Below are 18,512 nucleotides of genomic sequence, written 5' to 3' on the forward strand. Positions count from 1 at the left end.
CGACTTTGCATTAGAATCATGGATGAAGGACGGGTTTAAACTATATTTGTAGATATGTGGAGGATGTGTGGGTGATGGCTGAGCCTGTTGGATTCGTGGATTCATAGTAACCTAGTTAATTGTTAAGGGGTTGTGGTGAGTTCCTAGTGTGACAGGAGAATGTAGAGTGCCAAGCTCTGGAGGCAAGAGATCACAGTCTTGATGTATGCTGTGACAAGATCCCACTCTAATTAGGAAGTAAAAGCACAAACTCTGTTCACCAACTGTAACCTCAGCTCTAAAGGCAACAAGGTATGGTCATAGCTGTGATTTCCCCCAGTTTCTAAAAAGAAGGATCCACACAGCCAAAAATGTTAACTACATGTAAACATGGGTCTCCTTTGGGTAACATGAGCTGATCAGGAAGGGGGATTTGCATGATGTGTTGTGTACTATTATTATTTGTGTTTTCTTTTGTAAAAGACACTTACGATGCAAACCAGTTGACATAAATACAGTAAATAAATAGGTCACACAAATGAATAACTGATTTGCAAGTTATAGACTAGATAAGAAAACAACTTTGGAATCGAGGGGAAAATATGTTCACTGATAACTTATGGGGAAGTCTAACTGGGACCAATTGCCCTATGATATTTATCCGCATTTTGTTCCATGCTGTTGCCTAAAATAGGTTTGTTAGTCCCGATAAATGTTTCTACATTTAATATAAAATAATGGATCAAATATTCTAACAGGAAAAAAAATTAAGGCTGTATTCTAAGTGGAGTTCCGCAATGCAGGTACACTGTGGGTGCCTATTGTGAACACCAGCTGTCTGGTGCAAAATTCTCCAAGCCCAACAAAGAAGCTTCCCAAGACCGACTCTTGATGACAGGATGCCAAATACAATGTGTGCTATCACCTTGTCAGTTATTTTCTGTCAGATTTCCTGTTACCTGTGTTTTTTTTCTTAACCGTGCAGTATGGCTCTGTGGAGTTCGGAAGAGCTTCAAGTGGGACAATTCACTTTCAGTGCTCAACAACATTGCATCTTTTCCACTAGAATGAGTGTTGGTCTCACCAGTCTTCGGAAACTGTGCCCCACAAACAGTTCTTAAAACTGGGCTTTCAGACAAAGATTTGTTGTAAGCCAGTACACCTGGTTTGTTTTGGACTGAACCCAGTTATCTGAGTCCTCTTGAAATAAAGTTTTCAAAGTCCCACTTCTACCACAGTAGCATGGCTGTTGACTGGAATTCTATTCCTTGATCAGAGCTTTCTTTGAATCAGGCTCTGCTCAGCTTTCTGACTAGGTAGGAACATTTCAGAATAGGCAATATGCCTTTCTGAGCAGACCCAAGCCAATGTGGTCCCATAGAACTGTTCAATAAGTTGCCTTTGCACAACTGTGGAGGAGATCCTAGGGACAGAGAGTGATACTAGTTTGTTTGTGGAGATCCAGATATTATTTACTCTAGCACAGTGGTTCCCAACCTTTTGATTTCTGTGGACCCCCATTTTATCAATACTGGAGCCCGGGGACCCCCACTGAATCATTATTGGAACACGGGAACCCCACTGAGTCATTACTGATAGCTGGAACCTAATATTAATACATTTTTTAAGCAGTTGCGGACCCCCCGAGGAAGCTTCGCGGACCCCCAGGGGTCCCCGGCCCACAGGTTGGGAACCACTGCTCTAGCAGGCAAGCAGGAAGCCTTCTCAGCAGCTGGAGAGTTCTCTTCTCAGGTCTAGTCTTGTTTGGAAGGTCAACCGGATTAGAAGCTAGGACGGTGTGCCACACTACTGGTCTACAATAGCATATGTGTGTGGGGTGGGAGTTGACACCACAGTGGGACAACAAAAGGATACAATAGCAATCCCCAAAAGTCTCCACTTCTAACATTCCTTATGGCATGCGGAATATGTTGCTCTTTGAAAGCAGTGTTCTTACGGCAGGCAAATTCCTAGCTGATCTCTAGCAAATCCACAAATCCAAGTGGATTGAATCTCTTTATGCCAGGAGACACTCTTTCATTACACATATTTCTACTTTTTGGTAAGCAGCACTGCCTTCTGTACTAGAAAGACATTTGTTGGGTGCCATAGGCAGGCTTCTCCACAGATGTGGAACAGGAGCTTTGGTAGAAGCACACCAGTTGAAAAGACAAACTGGCAGTGTACAACTCCTTGGGAACTTGTTTACAGTTCTCCCCATACTGCCTGTCCATTTTGTTAATCCTTTGAACTGGGAGCAGAGCCAGGTGTTCAGTCAGGAGTTATATTTAAATGATAGCCTCCTCATTGCAAAATATTCCCTGTGGGGTACTTCAGAAAGAAAAAGATAACTGAATGCAGGTTTCAGATTTTGTTGTAGGCCAAATTAGATAACATATTAACACTATAATTTTTCAGTCAATAGATACCACCAGACAGAAGATAATATATTAGTATCAGATTTTACATCTTGTTTACGTAGATGATGGTTCATCACATCTGTCGGCTTTGAGTATGGCACAGTAGTCCAAAGGAGACTCTTACTGGTCTTGATATTGGGAAACTATAGTTCACACCCAAACATCTGAGTGCTTACTTGGACAGATAGCTTCTATGTACTACAGTGAACTTGTAATGTGTTAGTCATGAGCACTTCACACCTAGTAGTGGCTGGAAATGAGGTTGGACTACCTCCACAGAGGTAATAACAACACTGAGAGACAATGGGACATCATTTTAACGCACCGGGTATATTAGAGGTATTTATGCTAGACCTCTGATTCACAAAATCAGATGGTCTGGGTGATGAAAATCTTGACATTGGATTTCCATTGGTTTCATTGATTTGTTGGTCTGCCACTTTAAATCATACTGTCAGGCCAGTTCTCGGGGGCATACTCAACTGAAGGCAGCTAGGCAGTCCTATAACAAGATTCCACTGTCCCTAGAAATGTAGAAACCAGCTAATAATACTGCAAGCTCACTGAAATTCCAAGTACCACTTCAGGCTTTGATTTTGAGGGGTTAGCGGGTTCAAACACTCAAGTCTTGATGGTGTAGGGTTAGAATGGCTAGTTCAGTTAACACGTGTCACTCAGAATCATTTTTTTTTATTTTTTTTAGCAGTTTTATAAAACATGTTAGCATATTAAGCAAACGCCCAATACCTGTAAGAAGTTTATAGCATCTGGGGTTTGTCACAGAACAGTTCCACCACCTTTTATGTTAAATGGGGATTGCATGCGGAAAATCAGGGTTAGTTCATGAAATTTAACGTAGGATTTAACCAAGTGCCAGTCTGCTTTCTCCAATTAGGTAATACAAACAGTTTCTGGTAAATAGGCCCACACCTCACAACTAGATTTAGCTGCTGCCAACCATTAGTAGTGCCATGGCCTGGGCATAGGGACTGTAGTTGCCTGTGCTAAAAAGAGTACTATTTTGGATAGCCTCCAAAACCCTACCAGAATCTAGCACACTGTCAGTGAGCAACATGCCAAATTTACATAGAGCACTATTCAATTGTGACATAGGTCTCTTGTAGCATAAAAAACATTTATTTATTCATTTAACTAAATTGAGACACTGTATACAAACTCACGATGGTGTTAATAATAAACAATACTGTGTTGGTAACAGTTTAAAGGTGCTGGTGTTTAACACTGATGCAAGAATTTTGCGGTCTGCTTTAATATGACTAGAAACTGCACCGATCAGTACAGAAACCCCCCTCCCTCTTCACTCTGCCACCAGAATTAAGATGGGTACCTACCTGAAATAGAATTATTTCAAATGGCGATATGTCTTTCCGGGTCTTGAGAATAGGGTATTGCTTGCCATTGCAAAGTTTTCTCATACATCAAAAGCTCTTCCTCAGTCCCTTCTTGGTTGCTAGTTCGTACCAAGAAGTTGACTGTTAACAGTGGGAAACCCTGAAGAAATGATTTGCCTGGCTGCCATAGCAGCATCAACAAGCAGTCATCTTTGCACACAAGTGAGTACTGTATTACACTTTGAAAGAAACACAAAGAAGTTTGGGGGTAAAGCGGGACAAAAGCTGTAAGAGAGGAAGATGGATGATGGTAGCTCACACCTGTTAGTGGTCTGTTGAACCAACTTATTCAGCTCGTCTCGCACTGCTAGTAGTGGATCCTGCCACTTGGAGTGGGGTGAGGTTTGGAAAAACTTGTGAGAGCCTTCCTCGCCAGTGATGCTGATCTTCAGTTCTGAAGAGTAACGCCCGCAATTCTTAAATTTCTTTGGTAAGCACTCTTAACAGGCAGCAGTCCGCATGTCAGCAATCAGCGTGACCGGTTCTTGTAGTACTTAGGCAGATTCCAAGTATTCAGGACTTCAGGTCACAATAGTCACAATCCTTAGTTTCTCTGTCCTCGAATCTCGTCCCAATTCTGTCAGGAATAAGTGAAGTTTTCGTGACCTGTCCTAGTTCTTCCTCTTCGCTGGTGCACGTGGTGTCTACATTAGGTTAAATGTTAAATTAATATATTCTGAATCAGAGGGACAGTTTATATTCATAAATATGACAAAAGATCTTTATCTCCAGCAGAGTTAGGTGATTTGTTGTGGAGCGTTTTGTTTTAAAAATATGCAGAGCACCCGCCAGGAGACTGGTGAGAAAAGTCTGTTGTGCAGAGAATCCTACCAGGTTAGTAAAACATGTTGAAATGAAGAGCTATTCTGTACACTGTTCAAGAGACTTTCAACCCTACATGAATATTCAGGGGACATTCAGGGTAACCGTGATGTCCTAATGCTTGTCTCATGTTTTGCAAAACATCAAGGGGTTCTTATGCGTGGGGGCGGGGGGTCTGGGGGTCAACAGGATATTGGTAGTTGGAAGAGAGACTCTGAAAGGGATCTATTTGTTGTAAAGGGAGTTGGTGTGGGACTCAGATTAGTGAAATAAAGGTATAGGATTACATTTCTATACTTTTCAATTTGTAGAGTCTGAGACTGACATTATTTAGTACTGGGTAATTTTGTTTAAGTTAATGGAAAATAAATGTGTTTTTTAGACTGTGCGAATGGAATACATGGGAAGACTTGGAATCTTTGGAAAGCATTTGTCTTATTGGAACGATTGAAAGAAACGAGGGAGTTGTACGCTCTTCTCGGACTCGCCTGTCATTTCTCGTCTGTGGTGAACCTGCAGTTCAGTTAAAATCACCCTCCCGCAACATGCTTCAGTGAAAGCCTCGTCACTGCATCTAAGTGTGCCCGTAGTTAAGTTTTTTTTTTTTTTAATTTGCTTCCTTATTTTGTTGGTGGTGACAGCTCCCAGCGGGAGCATTCTCATAATAGCTGACTTTTGTTTTAGAAGAACAGGAAAAGTGAGAGTACTCACTCGCCTGGTACACGAGGTCTCCACCCCCTGGAGAAGAGATCTTATGGCTTACTCAGCTTCAAACCCCCCCCCCCCCCGCCCCGCCCCGCCGCTTAGAGTCGAGAATTTGTCGGGTTGCTCAGCTGTGCTCAGTCACAGCCGAGAACGCCTTCGTTTTAAGTCCTGTTTAAACCAGATTTCCACGCGCTTCGCTGTCCGTGGGTGACTCATGTTCAGGGAGATGATGCTGCCCTCGTAGGTGGTGTGCAGCCTGCGATGCCAGAGAACTGCGTGTGCAGCCTCACTGAGCGGAGCCGGACCCTCAGCCATGGTGCACGCGCCACCTCGCACCTGCTGGCTGGCCACTCGGCAGCTACTGAGCGTGGTGCTTCACCCGCGGCCGTGATCCCGGTATCCCGTGGGCGACTATGGTGAACTGCGCAGTTTACTTCCTTCAGCTGCAACGCTGGTGCTATGGACCGGACTCGTGAAGCTGCGACCATAACACATGAGCCCGACTTGTGAAGCTGTCCTGGCTCCCCTCAGCGGTGACCCTTCGACCTGAGCCCGACTTCTCAAGATGCCCGACTTTCCTCAGCTGTAGCTCTGGCACCAGGGCTTGTCTCTTGCACCTGTGTGCCGGACTTTTATCTTCCGTGTCCTGATAAATCAGCTTTGCACGTGATCGTGTCCAGGGCTCCTGCGCTGATTATGGTGTCTGAGGCCGACTGCCAAATTGTGGAAGCTGCGACTCCTGGTCCTCGAATCACAATTGAATCTTACTGTCTTTCCTCAGCTTTTGCTTTCTTACCCCACAGTTGCTTGTGAAGCTTGATCTCTGATTCATTAATTAATATTCATTATGACTCCGATGTTAATCAAAACATTTGAATCTCCTGCGTTTTGAATCTCAAACATGAGCAGGGCTTGTAATGCTATCCAAATGAGTTCATCTGTGACTCCAGTTCCTTAGCCTGAGTATAGCACTTGTCCAAATTATGTCAGCAGTGTCTCTAGTGCATGGGGTGGGTTTGAGAAGTTGTTCTGCGCACTTTCCACAACTCTGACGGGGGTACCTGGACCGGCGTGGTATAACTATCCACCTCTCCTTGTTGTGTTCTGGCATTGGAAAGCGCCTTTCTACAGAAGTGATGATGTCCCACTTTCTTCATATGTGATCCTGGCACCTGAAAGAGAGTTTAAAGAGGTCTGCATTGAACAAGGACACTTTCTTTCGCAGGTCCTTTAATCAAACTTTCACTTAGATTTTATTTGAGCCATCTTCGATCTCCTAGGGCTTGGACACCTAGACTGGAGGGGAGCAATTAAGGATGGTTGCAAGGTGGCCGACCAGCATAAATACAGGTACGTGGAAGTGAACACCAGGAATTTATTCTCTTGGGTTTGGTGGGGGTTTGAAATGAATTGAGGAAGTGTCCAATTGAAGTCCTTTCAGAAGGCAGCCAGATGGGGAAAAATGCATGGGGGGAAATGCATGGGGAACCTACACGGTTTCCACCATGTGAAGTAGTTGAAACATTTCCATTTGTTCTTTCTTATAACCCTCCACACGCTCTACCCCTGAAAAAATGAACAGCCAACTGAAGAATACAGGAGTTCCTATATAAAATCTGTTACTTTTGCTCTGGGTAGATCTGTTACATCTTTGCCAAAATATTTTTTATTTAGCACTCTCTATCCAAACTTCCAGCTCCACTGCACACTATTTACAACAGCACCTAGGACAGATGCAGAAAGCCTTATTCACAACTGTTTACCACTCATAGCAAGGACATTTCCACAGCATTTATGATGTAACATTTGGGGTCAGTTGACGATGCTTTGTGAATTTCAGGCTGAACAGTATTGTAGCGTTTTCCTGCTTTTTAAAGCTCCAAATAAAAATTATGCTGGATAAAAAATAGTCCCACATGGGGACTCTTGTCAACAATTCACACACCTGAAATAGGATAAAATGATATGCGTGTTTCTCAAGTAGAAGTTAACTTGTGGTGCTTAAAACACTTAACATTCGAATAGGAAGGATATACTCCTTCATCATTGTACTCCTAACTGCTCAGATTTCAATTCGATGATGCGCATTAAATCGTGAACACCTGCAAACTAACTGCTCGGGAATAGTTTAGATGTGTGAATTTGAGAAAACATTTTTCATCGCTGTTCACCCACCTCAAAAGCATGTCATGCTGCTTTGGATGAGGTCTGAAGAAGCAGCTCAATCTGTTGCTAAAGACAGTACATGAGTGTCTTCAATAAAATAATCGTAAAAAGGAAGGAAACATTTCACAAACAAGTTAAGCCACATGCAGTATATTTGTCATAATTCTGACTCATTCCACTGCAGTACAGTCACTGAGTTTGAATTAGAATCACATCGGCACAGCACAACGCACCGCACCTTCTACTCTCCTGACCTTTAATAACACATACCATGGCCTTTTAACTTCTGTACACGTATTGACCTGGGTAAAGGTTATTTGTGTACCCAGAACACATTGCACAATCACAGCCACTTATGTCATAATACTTTCCTGAACAGATGCATGTATTGACGTTTAAAAATATGGTGGCATTCATTTATTCTATGCTGAGATCTCTGCACTGTAAGGATGTAAAGTCACTACCAAACTTAATGGAGTTGCATGAAAACGGAACTGAATTGCCCAGTAGGCAGATGCTAGAGCAAGTTGGCTGTATAGGCGGCTTGTGTACGGCAGTGCTATCTATGTTAAAGGAGCAGTCGCAAAACAAAGTCCACACGGTTACTAAACACGTAGTAAAGGCAAAGCTATGTAGCTCACTCCGAACTCCTAACTCTAGGAATTGCTCTTATCTCTGGACTGTTAAGATCAATGTTCAGTTCACTTCTCACATTTGTAAATAAAACAGGTTGGTGGGGTGGAGAGGAAATATACCCGATGGCCTGCTCAGTGTAGGATTCATCGAAATATTATCTAAAACAGTAAAGAACAAGCATTTGCAATGTAATGTGTCTCACATTTGTTTGAGTTACAGCTATTGGCATTGTAAATTCTTAACTGGACTTTTGTTTGCCACATGAATTGATCAAACCTGCCTCATAATGTGGTCTTTTCCTGCCACATAATTCAAGCGGCCCTGCATATAACTAAAGCACTTCAATATACTTTCTTCCCTTATCTGCAGCCAAAAATGAAAATGTTGCCAGTTAGCATCCTAATTGAAATATTGCCATGCTAATTTCAGTAGAATACCACTTTCACCACCCCACCATCAGAGATGCTGGGTGGCTAACACAATTCCCAAAACAAGACTGCCACGGATGAGTAATGAGAGAAATAAACTAGAAGGGTCACTCAAACACATCAAAGTCTTTAAACAGTCAAAGTGTTATCAGCATGTTAAGTTGGCCTGAATCATGGTTATAATTGCAATAAGGAGATAGTAATAAAAGTTGTACGATTGTCATATAAACCCAATAAAAACATTTATCAGAAATACATGTTTGACATTAGACTGTAATGCCCAGAACAGCCACAAGAGGCACCACAATGAAAATAGCATTTATAAGAAACATGGTCATGTTACCATGTAGTTAGTCCCTAGAGAGCATAACCACATGAAAATAAATTGACTGAAAGTACTGCAATGTAAACATATATTTAGTCCCTAGAGCACGTAATGCATTACACATTTTCAGGCCTAGCAGGCCTATTGCAATGATATTACAAACAAGGCCCTTATAACTCAAACTACTTTTAGCTGTAAAACAATAGTTCCAGCCATGAGAGAGGTTAAAAAGACACTGAATGGAAGAAGGGGTTACTATTTTGAGGTTCCCACTAACCTGGTGTCGGGACCCAGAGATGATCTAGACAGAAAGAGCAGGTTGTGGATGCCCTTCAAAGCATTATGGGACGACCGAGTGCAGCAAATATTGTAGTATGTTTAGTGTAATGCTCTGAACATCCCCTAGAGAGCAACACAATAAAATGTTAGTTGTAAGGAACATGGTAATTTAACCATATAATTATCCCCTAGAGAACGTAATGCATTACATATTTTCAGGCCTAGCAGGCATACTGTAATACTACGTCCTTTACAGCACAAACTGCTCCAAGCTATAAAACAAAAATCCCAGCTATAAGAGAGCTTTAAAAGGGACTGAATGGCAGAAGGGGTTATTATTTTGGGGTCCCCATTACGTAGTGTGGGGACGCAGAGAGGAGTTAACCAGAAAGAGTGTGTCATGCTGAACGTTTTGCTGGTGGTCCCATTGTCCTACGACTGCCAAAGGCAGTTATGGGCAAAAATGTTATGAAAAACAATGTTTGCAAAGCATTGTGGGGCGACTTTTCCCGAGCGCAGTGAAAATTGTAGTATTGGCTCTTCCGCTGTGCTCAGAGAGCCATTGGGGATTTCTGTGTTTTTTTAGTAAAGCCTTTATCAATTATGTGTTTTTGGGAAAGCTATAGAGCATGAAGGTGAGAGCCAAAAGAGATTACTCTGATTAGATAACAGTGTGAACAATGTAACCTGTGGTCCAATACTGCTAGTGGAGATTGCACTGTTGGCACTGTGAGCGCTATGAGGGCCATGGCTGCCATGGAGCATGAAAGGGAGTGACATAAGAAAAAATAGTTCACCCACACTGAAGTATAACAGGGTCAGTGTACAAGGCGGTACAAAAGTACAGCAATTACCAATGACATAGAGTGATTTTTTTTTTTAAAGGCAAGCCACGAGGAGTGAAAGCAATGAGCGTGATGTGGGTGTTGTGAAAACCCACAATACTTACAACAGGTCAAAGCGATTGCGCGCTTGACATAAAACTAACCAGTTTTACCGTTTTCAAAGCCCTGCACAATACATCAAAAATAAATACATTGTAATCTTCATTCACTGGCATTAAGACAATATTATTCTTTGTCTCAGAGACACACAAGTTGAACTAATTTAAAGTGTGTGATTTCTGCTCGCCAGCAGACTAACTGGCCTTTAGTTCTCAAAACCAACATTTCGTAAAATTGAATACTAAATTAGTTTCTGATCTGGTGGCATGGAACTGAATGCAATAATTTAGTCAAGGTGTTGCATGATGGTTTAGAAGAGGTTAAACTGGACTAGCAGAACCACATATGAATGAATCTCTTCATCCTCGGATGATAAATCCTAAAATCTTAAGTACTCCCCCTTACTTATGCTCTCTTATTTTAATGAGATGTACCAAGCATACCACAATTAGTCTAGACACTGGCACTAACATGTTAAAATGCCCTCATCATGATCATATGGCTAGGATGACGATGAAATGGCACAGTGACATTGTGTAGAATCGCAAACGTGGCTACCATCTTGGAGTAGCAGCACACCACTATTACCTGTGTGTTTTAGCGCTCCTCTTTAGTGAGTGACATTAGATATGACAGTAGTAGTCTGGACACCTGGACCATCACTTGAAAAATGGCCATATAGGCAAAATGTGTCCGATCTAAATCACATAAATTTCAGATGACATTATTGATTAACATTACACTTTCAGCCACCTCTTGAAGTGACAAGATGGTTCTGTTATCTGTTAATGAAATGCTAGCACCAAGCATGGACACACTCATAATTTTTTAGTCAGCCGCATGGGAGGCAAAAGTATCACACCTCAGGGGTGTCCGCTACTTTGTCAGGCAACTCTGGTCTAGGGACTCAGACCGCAGGCCCTTTTGAATTTCCTTGTCAAAATCCTGTCGTAGGTCAGTTTTGGCATATTCTACCACCTCTGAAGGAGGAATCCATGCGGTCAATCTGGGGTGCATAATGTCCCCCGGTTTAAAAGTCAGGACCTTGGTCTGCTTGCTAGTGGTTGTGTGGTGAGATTTGGAATTGAGTTTTCGTGGGCCTTGGATATCATCTTGAGAAGAGCTCCGAAAGGCTACAGAATCTGAGTCATCAGATATGGCGTCAGCGAGAAGGGATACTGTAGGTATGTTCACTAGCAAGGGAAGTAACCAGAAGTTCAAACGCCTCTGAATGTGGCTCCTGTCTCTGTGAGTTCTTAGATTTGTCACCTTCATTAATCATGCCTGACGAGAGGGGTAACCAGGCCTGTTAGGCAAAACGATAGAGGTGCTGTTTGAGGAGCAGTCGCTTTTACAAGTGCCTCATTTACTGTTTGGCGTACCCCCTGCGTCCAGGGCATGGACCAAATTCTGTTCAAAAGACCTGGACTGTTCATCATCATCATAACAGCTGTCCTCACCTTCTTGGTATTCATCAAACATTATGCAGTCTTCAAAGAAGTACTCTGTATATGATTGAAATAAATGGGTCAGTCACCACCAATAAAAGAGTATAATAGCCCCAAGAGGGGCATCAAGGGGGAGCAGGAGGACTAAGATACAGTGGCCCACACCCCAGCACAGGTCATCCCAAAAAACTTTAGAAAGTGGAGGGAGGACTTGTGAGAAAAAATTGCTCTGGGCAAAGCCTCTGAAAGATTTTACTACTGTGGGGAACTCAGTCAAAACTGGGCATCAACAGGAGCAGAGCAGTCGAAGAATGCTTGATTTTTCACACTCAGCGTGCTTCTCTGAAACAGAAGACCCGCTCTGGAGAAGTAAACTGAGATGCGCGTCATGTCTTGTTGGCTAAAAGTATAAAGAGGAATGCGCAGCAGAAGGCCGCGGAGTCCTTGCTCCCAACACTCCTGTTCCACAATAACAACGAAAGTGGCGCATAGCTTCGTTTGTAGGGGGTAAACCCACTCCTATGATACTAATTGCTAATTTCCTGCTGTTAAATACAAATTACATCGATGAAACAACCTCTAGATGTAAGAAGCATGGCTGTTTGACTGACGCTGGTGCAAGAATACTCGCACGCAGAATCGCAATATTACAACTTTAACCTTTAATGCAGATATATGATACAACAAAAAGGGGGTACTTAACTGGCTGTGGAGCAGGAAAGAAAGAGGAAGTGTTTTGCTGTCAACGGGTTTTATAGAGACACTCTCTGATTGGCCATGTGACTATATTGGTTCTACTGGGAAATGTAGTGCTTAAATACTTTCGCTTCATTGGCTGCTGAGGAAATAAAGCATAGAAAGAGAAGCATAATCTGAGGCTCCGGTCTTGACATAGAATTGTATGCAAATATGTGCAACAGATCCAAAGTTAAAAGCAATCCAAAAAATCTTTTGGAATAATGAACTGAACCAAAAGTTTAAATTTGTTTTCTACATGTTTGTTTACATTATTGTTGCAAAAACAGCATTTGTTTTAAACCCACATTTGAGGTGAATGATGCAATTATGAACTGGGAATGTGTTCCTTAATTTGCAGAAATTACACCATACCAGTGAGGTATGGATTTTAATCGGTGAGAAGTTCAGAAATACATTCAGTGTAAAACAGTATATTGCTGCAGTCTGAAGTACGGCTTCAATATGGACAAACAATTTTGAGGATCTGCACGTGAAACTGTCATGAGCATTTTTACTAGTTAGTAGGGTGAATGCGAAGATTGATTTACATCACATTAGACATTAATTTGGAGAATATGCCATGGTTGGGCATTTCTGGTGTGGTATGAATCTGTTAAGCATTTTATGTGGTGGTGGTATTTATAAAGAAACTCGGCTGCAGTGGGTTAAAATAATTGTTTGCACACCTGTACTGTTATTATCCACCAATATGTCCGCAGTTTCTTGATTAAAACAAAATAATAATAAATACACCATCCTTTTGAGTTGGTACAAAATCAGATGTTTGCCTCAATTGTTTTAAGCTGTGAGTGTCTGAAGTTTTTTCTGTTTTGTTCATGTTGAGCTCAGTTGTAAAAAAAAAAAATGAAATGGGGAGCCAGATTGACTAAAAAAACCTTCAGCAGCACTAAGCACTATCGCATTCTTCTTCTTGCTTCCAGCCAGTGCCCCCACCCCCTCAGACCTCCTCCCCCCCCACACACACACACTTATGCTCTACACAGAATGAGGGCGTGCTCCATAAGGAATGGCATAATTTACTGGACAACAATAAGGATCATTCCTTTCAGTCTGTAAACCTAATTTCCCATAACAGCTAAACTTAATTGTCCATGTGGCGATCGCGATCATAGGAGAATTGCACATTATACTGCGCTGTGTGAAAGGGATAAGTTTTACAAGAAGTATTAGTGATCACTATCGTCAACCCTCCAAAGATTATCTGCCGAGTCTAAAAAAATTCTTAAAAATTATAGTGACAAACACTGAAAATAGATCTCGGAAAAAACTTCAGTTCAGGACCAATATGGTTAGGTTCAAATAAACTCTGAAAAACAGTGAAGGTGGTCGGTGTTGGTGGTGTACAACCCATGGATAATGAATAATGCATCCATAGCCAGCTTTACCAGGGTTTGCCATTCTTTAGGGGTTTCATTAGTGTGACTGGTGGGGGACGGTTAACCATAACTTGCCAAGTTTTCTCATTTTAGCCCTTTTTTGTCAGAAGTTGCTTCAGCACACATTTTTTGGGTATCTTAGGGTATACTTTCAGACATTGCTCTTGCATGTGTGTGTTTTTGAGCAATTAGATACCCTATGTAGATTTTGTTGGGTTTTTATGGTGTTAAATAGGTCAAGATAGGTGCGCTGAGCCAGTTTAAATGGGATATTCCTAGATGTTGTTTGACCCATTGGCATGGCTTACCGCATTTCTTTTCTGTAAGTGGTATATCTATTTTTATGGGCTACTCCCTCCCTAATCTTGGCTCAGTGCCCCATAAATGATTGTCTTTTATACTTTTCGAGTACAAGCATTATTGCTGTTGTATGTGTAGTTTCTGGTGCTTCAGGAAATGTATGCTAGATTTCTTCTGCAGTTTGATCTATGCACGCATGTTGAAGGAAGTGGCCTTGTCCTATCCCAAAATATTCTTGTGCTTCCACAGTTGTGATGAATTTGCCTTGCTGCTATAGGCCCCCCTAGCATCCTCCTCTCCTCCCGCTCTTTAGTGACATGTCTTATGACATCTATTTAGAAGCTCTAATACTCCAGTGGCATGTCAGGTGCGCATGGAAGTTTCTTCGTATTGACTCTAGTTATATCACAAACTTTACACACATGCTGTATTGCATACAGAACGTGGTCTGGCTCTATCACTTCCATCATAAGTAGGTCTTCCAATGGTATATTGTCATGTGTACCCTGTAGCAATAAAGTTTCCCAGTTGTTTTCTTCCTCTAGCCAGCGCATTGCGTGCTGTGTGAATGAGTTGCCATGTAGTAAAACATTCTTGTTAGTTTGACCATATTGCATTTCCTAGCCAGAGTCCGAGAGACCAGCAATTGGTCTTTGACTTAAGACAATTTCTGGAATTTGGGAAAGGGTGCCATAAATTACATATAAATACCATGGCAGTAATACCATCTCTGTTAGTGAAACTGTAAAATTACCAATAATGCCAAAGGGTTTCAGAATGCTGCTGAGGTTTTCATTCTGTCCTGGGCCACATGTATTCCCAGTTACACATTACGTGAGGCCTCATCGTGTAGACCTGTGATAGGGCTAGCTCAATTTGCCATGTCACTTAGTCGACCCAGTGACAACAAGTTAGATTTGGCCCAATTTGTTTTAAGTCTGTATGGTTTCTCATATACTGGTTCCTCATTAAGGAGTATGGGGGCAGAGCTGACTGGGTCCCGCAGGTATGCTCGTGTATCATCTACATACAGGGAGACAGTGTGGTTCGTAGCTCCCAGCCTTCCGGTGTCATTTTTGAGACACTCATTAGTGGTTCCACCTTCACTGACCTCACTATTGGTTTGAATGGTGATGATCTATGTGATGACATTTATGATGCCACTTGTGATGACATCTCTGACTTGCAAGATCATTAACAGTATATTGGTCAAAGTAATGGTTACCTTGCTTACCATATCTGTTAAACTCCAGTCATTTTTGTCTCTCTCCTACAAACACCTTTTAGCTGTTTATTGTCAAAGACCTATTGTGTTTAACAACAATAATTTACTGTGGGATTTGAACCAGCCCACTGCCTACTATTGACTGGCTTTCTTGTCTGTCGCATTTGCTTGCTCCTTACTCCGTGTCTTTCCTTCTTATGCTTGAGTTTATCCTTCCCCTGGAGATTACTTTCTTTTACTGTCTTTTTGATTGGGTGACTTGTAGCCTTCCACTGCTCACATTCAGGGAACAGGAGTGCATGCTTTTTCATTCTCTTGCCCTCATGTGCTACTTCTGTCTTCAAATATCCTGTCCCCAACCCCACTCGTCTGTTGCTGTCTCAGCCCCCTGTCCTCCATTACTCCCAACCCCCTGCTATAACTACTCCCTCACCAGCTGCTTCTCCCTTACTCCTGCACCCCTCCATGTGTGGTCGTCCTTTTTTCAGTTTTTTTTTAATTGACCCAGCAGCTTCAATATGCTGCCATGCTGCTTCATCTACAAACCGCACTTTTGGAAACATTTAAATAATTTTTTTAAATGCACCACTCCAAGAGTGGCATTTGCCTTTTTGTAACAGTAAATATAAAATAACGAAAAAGAAATAGCAGTCACATCATACCTCATACGTGGTGACTTATGCGCTTGTATATGTAACCCCACCTTAGCGTCATGATGCCTATGTGTGCATGTATGAGGAAGTCATTGTACATTTTTTTGCCTTTTTGGCTATGTTGCATTGTATTTAAAAAGGCATTTTTTTTCTTTTTGCTGAAGCTGAATAACGTTGGCAGAAAGCATCAGCAAAGCCAGTAGGTCTGCATTGGCATCCCAAAAGGCAAGACCTATTGGCTTTGCCTGTGTTTGTTTTGAATTGTAACTACAATGGCCCTTAACGTTTTCTGGGAAATGTCTAGAGTGCTTGCTTATGCTTTTTATATAAATAAACAACGGTGCAAGTGCTTATTGGGTTACATTACTGACAAATATGGATGGTGTACAATGTGAAAATTAAAAAAGAAGGTGACAAGGAGATGACCAAAGGCACTAAATCTTACAGAGATAGTGTGTTGCTGTTGCAATGCTCCACTGGTGTTTTGCTAAAGTACACCATTGGACCATGAACTCAGGACATGTGCTGCCTTTGTACTGCAGTGATCCTCAGAGTGTTGCTTGGGAGCATCATGTTGCTCACACCATTTGAAAATGTTTCTCGTTGGATGATCCCACCTCTATGATAGTTATTCTTGTTTGTTCTTCTTTGCATGTATATTTATTTTCTTTTGAACGAGGCTATCATGATTGATTGTCCCCTCTGCACTTACTCCTCAGACGCTTGTACCCTAAGTGGCATTGTCTGACAAAAACACACATTTTCCAGTATCCTTAGATCTGAGCCAGTGAAGCTGGATACTCTTTAATTGTGGATTGCATCTCTGAAATGGCGTCATAACCTTCCTTCTCCAACAGAGTCAAGAGCAGTAGCTAATAATGAATAGATCAGCGGAGCAGAGGATAAGCAAGAAAGATGGATAGAATGGTTTTGTCTTCTTGCTCCTCACCTTGATATACTACTACTGTTATGACCTTGCTGATTCCTTATAATTTTGAGGCAAACTAGGCAAAGTAATACATAAGCTAAATGAGAATCCATGCAAAGTACAGAGCATCTGTAGCATCTTTTGTGTGATGTCCTTCCAGATTTTTGCCTTGACTACTTTTGCTGGCTATAGAACTCAATGCCACTTTACCCCTGCTAATCAGTACTAAAGTGGCTGTGCTCCTTATTTCAACACGATGACATTGGTATAGCCCTAACTGACATATATAACTTGCCTATAGTTCCCTAATATATAATACAAAACGCACCTAGGGCTTGTATGTTCAATTTCACTAGTGGGCTGCATCACCCATTGTGCCATCCACTTCAGTAACACTGCAAAACATGGCTTCATACCTTCCACTATAGTCTGACTGAAGCAGCTTTTAAACTACAATCCAACCTGTCAAGCCCTTTTGACAGGTTAAAACCTTCCATTAAAATATTATTAATTCACCCTAAAATATGCCTTACTGCTCAGACGGAAGAGTGCATGGTATTTAAAAGCTGGATATGTAGAAATGTAATGTTACATATGTCCTTACAATGGAAGGCCCCAAAAGCTAATTTCACTGTAGTAAGATTTGATTTTCCAGAGAAACGCTTTGAGATGCAATATTTAATAATGTTATCTCTGGCTAGGAAACAGCTGGAAATGTTATTCTTGGGTTCTTTAACCCCTTCGCTGCCAGGCCTTTTCCCCCTCCTGTGCCAGGCCTTTTTTTGCCTATTTGGGGCAGTTCGCGCTTAGGCCCTCATAACTTTTTGTCCACATAAGCTAACCAAGCCAAATTTGCGTCCTTTTTTTCCAACATCCTAGGGATTCTAGAGGTACCCAGACTTTGTGGGTTCCCTTGAAGGAGGCCAAGAAATTGGCCAAAATTCAGTGAAAATTTTGTTTTGTTTTTAAAAAATGGAAAAAGTGGCTGCAGAAGAAGGCTTGTGGATTTCCCCCTGAAAATGGCATCAACAAAGGGTTTGTAGTGCTAAACTCAGCAGCTTCCTAGCTTTCAGGAACAGGCAGACTTGAATCAGAAAACCCAATTTTTCAACACAATTTTGGCATTTTACTGGGGCATACCCCATTTTTGCAATTTTTTGTGCTTTCAGCCTCCTTCCAGTCAGTGACAGGAATGGGCATGAAACCAATGCTGGATCCCAGAAACCTAACCATTTCTGAAAAGTAGAGAAAATTCTGAATTCAGCAAGGGGTCATTTGTGTAGATCCTACAAGGGTTTCCTACAGAAAATAACCGCTGAAAAAGAAAAATATTGAAATTGAGGTGAAAAAAACATCAATTTTTCTCTACGTTTTACTCTGTAACTTTTCCCTGCAATGTCAGATTATGGAAAGCAATATACCGTTACGTCTGGTGGACTCCTCTGGTTGCGGGGATATATAGGGCTTGTAGGTTCATCAAGAACCCGAGGAACCCAGAGCCAATAAATGAGCTGCACCCTGCAGTGCGTTTTCATTCTATACCGGGTATACAGCAATTCATTTGCTGAAATATAAAGAGTAAAAAATTGCTATCAAGAAAACCTTTGCATTTCCAAAAAGGGCACAAGATAAGGTGTTGAGGAGCAGTGGTTATTTGCACATCTCTGAATTCCGGGGTGACCATACAAGCATGTGAATTATAGGGAA

The 18,512-nt window shown here is 41.7% G+C and overlaps 1 protein-coding gene across 4 annotated transcripts in view; it reads left to right on the forward strand.

The window, feature by feature from the left end:
• Positions 1-18,512, forward strand: part of TAOK3 (TAO kinase 3) — a 1,041,334-nt gene that overhangs the window by 52,643 nt on the left and 970,179 nt on the right. The window contains exon 1 of one of the 4 annotated variants that reach the window (XM_069214479.1): positions 5,445-6,688. The exons of 2 other annotated variants lie outside the window; for them this stretch is intronic. The gene's annotated coding sequence lies outside the window, so the exon portion shown is untranslated. Of the gene's footprint in view, positions 1-5,444; positions 6,689-18,512 lie in introns of those variants that run through there. One more of the 4 variants, XM_069214481.1, reaches the window with a different exon arrangement.

The sequence above is a fragment of the Pleurodeles waltl genome, chromosome 11 (genome assembly GCF_031143425.1).
Source record: "Pleurodeles waltl isolate 20211129_DDA chromosome 11, aPleWal1.hap1.20221129, whole genome shotgun sequence".
NCBI lineage: Eukaryota > Metazoa > Chordata > Amphibia > Caudata > Salamandridae > Pleurodeles > Pleurodeles waltl.